Raw genomic sequence first — 3,993 nt, forward strand, 5'->3', positions numbered from 1 at the left:
ATAGGTTTGATGACCGTATAACGATTGACTGCTTTCGAAGTACGCGCTACCGTCCCTTTGTTATTCTTATCTTCATTTTTATGTTTGCATGTTCGTCAGGTTTGCAGTGTTGCATTTAACAGTAGTAAGTGTTAAAAGTTACGTCCACTTCTAGTTGTCTTGCGTTCGTCTGTCGGTCCCACATTGATATGTCATATGCACTCTTAATGCGGCTCATAATCAATGAAGTCACCTGGGGTAGCGGGTCCGAAGGCTTCTTCGAAGAGGTCTGGGTCAAATGTTTTGGGTCGGCATGAACTTCTTGTTAGGGTCTGTAAGTGGAGCCGTGCTTGCGGAGCATTTACCTCAAATACAATGGCATAGTGATCACTGAAAGTGTACTGATCGCTAACTAGGCTTGAGTTTACGAAAGTAAGGTTTATCACTGCTTGTCGGTCGCCTTTGTTGAACGTACATTGGTTACTTGTGTTGAGTAGCTCAAGATCAAGGGAAGCAAAAGCTTCTAGTAAGGCTTTGCCCCTAATATTAGTTCTTTTACAACCCCATTCAATAGCCCAGGCATTAAAATCGCCAGCTATCATCAGTTTAGTTCTACCTCGGGCATCGGTCACAATGCTGTCGATAATATCCTTAAATTCTTCATCATTTATGCTGGGGGGTAAATAGCAACTATATATATGTATGTCGCTAACTTTAGCTCGAACAAAGTCGTTGAAAGAGCATGTAGACTCCAGTTGAGGGAAACTAGGGTTACATTTCCATACAGCAGCCTTATTTTTTGTGTCACTTAACCAGTTTACACTCCGCCCGGTTTTGTATGGTTCGCTGAGTAATGCTAAGTCGATCTGCTTTTCAGCGATCGTTTGTTTTAGCAGGTCCTGTGCCGCTTGACAATGGTTAAGGTTGAGTTGTAATAATCTCATACGACCTGTTGTGCTGCCTTCTTATATACCGGGCACCTGACGCTTCCAGTGAAATGCTCAGTTTCTTTGGATCCTGCCTTCATTCAGAGTAAACATTTCGGCTTATTGGTGCAGTCCTTGGCCTGATGTTCACCTTCGCCGCATCTTCTGCAGATCCTCCACCTATCCTCGTTTGTGAAAACTTTCACTGTGTGTCCATAGTCAAGACATCTGAAGCAACGCTGCGCCTGCCTATGTTCCCGAATACAGCAGATTACCCACCCGACTTTCAGCTTTCTACTTTGTAGAAGCTGTCTAGCTGCCTAAACCGGGAGTTTAATGAGTGCAGCTTGAGTATCTCCGTAAGCCTTTCTTATGCCCTTAATTGCTGAGATCGTCAACTTCTTGTTACCCAACTCTCTTTGCAGAGCATAGAGAACCTCTTCCTTAATGGTGATTTCATCTAAGTCTTTACACTTAAGTAGGATCTCCTGGGTCAAAAATTTTAATTCAGCATAGGTTAGATTCCCACTTTTCGAGATCAATATGTCCTGGGGCTGGTCTTCGGCAATTTCGTAGACTTTTGGTTAGCTTTCCTAGCTACTATGTTCCATGGCTCCTCTATTGGTTTCAGAGAGCAGCAGTTAGCCTCTTGTGATGTTTGGTACCTTTGTGAAGAAACTGTTAGTTTATCAATTTTTGATAATAAAGTTGATAATGAGACTATAAGGAAAATTATTGTCAACTTAAACATAGAGGAAAGTCCGAATATTGGAAAGCGCTACATTCCATCGACGCTAGAAATGTCTAATACGTTGTTTGGTAAGTCTAATTTTTATAGATCTTATGTATATTATTTTTGTTATTTAAAATTTAATATATTTTTGTTTTGTTTCAGATAAAACTCTGGATGATTTTGTTTCTATGCGCATTCCATGCCATTTTTTTCAAGTTTTCAAATAGATGCAAGCTTTCTTCACGTCGATGTATCTGTTTGGGAAGGTAGCGTTGCCATTCAGGATGCTTTACGAAAAGTAAGCCAGTTAAAAGTCGTAAATGACACTGCTGAAAGGGCCGTTAAATTAATGCAAGACTTTAACGGTCTAATCACAGCCGAAGAAGAGCAAAAACAATTTTTATTACGATGTGTCCAGGAACATAGGCACTTATATCCAGATTGTAAAAAAAATACTCTAAAAAGAAGTTTTCCTGCTTAATTTTAAGGTTCTTTTAATACATATTTGTCTAACCTAACCCCTTTTTTTATTTAATAGCGTTTTAATCAATTTTACAGTAACACAAATAATAGATAGGCTATATCTCAGAATAATGGCTATATACTAAGACAAAGAAAACTTTGGGGGGTTGGTCGGCACGAGTTGCACTCGTCGTAGAAAGATGAAAATGTATATTTGAGTATATATTTACATTTATAAAAAATATATAGGGTATGCGTTTTGAATTTCTAAAAAAAACAAAATTTTCGTCATATAAGGGACACCCTAGCATGCATACATATATTTATGTCTTCATATTCTTGGGTATGTGAGACAGAGAACACAATAAAAATATAAGTTCAAGTTTTCACTTCTGTCACTTTTTCATTCCTTGACAAATACAGTCAATCCCGGTTAGTGTCACAATCAAAGATATAGATTTTTGTGGTTTGTTAAAAATAAAAATATAATATGGCACATAAGCGAGTGCGGATACTGAAGCGAGTGGTACTTAAAACAATAATTTCGATGTATTTCAAAAAACCAACCGTGAGATGAAGCAAGATATAGGTTAAGAGGGATAATTTTCATTTAAGCGGAGTACTACTTAACCGGGATTGACTGTACACATAAATCAGAGGAATATTGAATATTTTCTTTGACACATTTCTTGACTTGAAAATCGGCAAATATACTATGTTATCAATTGTATTCTAATATATTTGAATACTTATATTGCGGGGTTGTCACTTCTTCCTTCTCATACAAATGTCAGAAATTGTTCAATTTATAATTTTTAGCTTTTGCCATCATCGCGAAAAGGAGCTTGTAGGCAAAGACATGTTCGGGAAGATGTGATGCTGTCTGCTTTTATGAATGTGTGTTTTTCTACAAATTTGGTCATCGACTATTTGGCTTCCATGCCTATTGGCTTATGACGCCGCTGATGCTATTTGAAACCATTGTTGTTTTTGTAAAGCAATGTTTGTAGTTTTTGTGGGCGACATATCTACATGTGAATGTGTTCAGAAAAAGTACTGATAAATGATAATATCACGATTTGAATTTGAATTGTACTTACATATGTATGTATGTAATTACATATGTGCTAATACGTAGATGCGTATGAAAATTTGAATGAAGAAATGTAATTTACATACAATATTATTGTATTATATTAAGTTTTTTAGGATATTATAATAGTATCTCATATACATATGTATATCGCATATATATATGTAATAAGATATTCATATATGTAATTATATTATATTACCAAACATAAGAAATATTTAAAAATTAACTGTTATTCACACATTAACTACAAATATACATATATTTTGAAAATAGTATAATTTAATTAAAATGTTATCAGTTTTGCATGTATTCAAAAAAATTCGCAAAATGATAATCATATCAATTAATATGATGGCATGTAAAGGTATAAAAATATAAGCAAAAGGCCAACATACGTCTGTAATAGCAATGTATATAATTTTCAATGAATGCTCAGCTCTGTTCGCGCGTCACTGTTAAAAATTTCTCCTTTTTAGCTAGCTGTGGTGAAACACGCTCATCGCATTTTGTTAGCTTTTGACAGTTCACACGCTTGTCCGTTGTTGGACCTTCTCTATTATTTTACGTTCTCTTGTTTAACTATAAATAACGAGGACAATTGGCAACCCTGTTGGTTGATTGCTTCACAAAGGAATAATGATTGGTGTACGGAAATTCGAGATTGTAAGCATTTATCAGAAAGAATTAAAAAACACAGTTGTTCGAGTGGCCATTCGGAAGCATGGGATGTGTATGAATTTTGAAAATTAAACAATACTAATAGTATCGACAAAGCACTTGAAAATGAAATTAGCAAA

This window comes from Bactrocera tryoni, unplaced genomic scaffold (assembly GCF_016617805.1).
Source record: "Bactrocera tryoni isolate S06 unplaced genomic scaffold, CSIRO_BtryS06_freeze2 scaffold_721, whole genome shotgun sequence".
Taxonomy (NCBI): Eukaryota; Metazoa; Arthropoda; class Insecta; order Diptera; family Tephritidae; genus Bactrocera; species Bactrocera tryoni.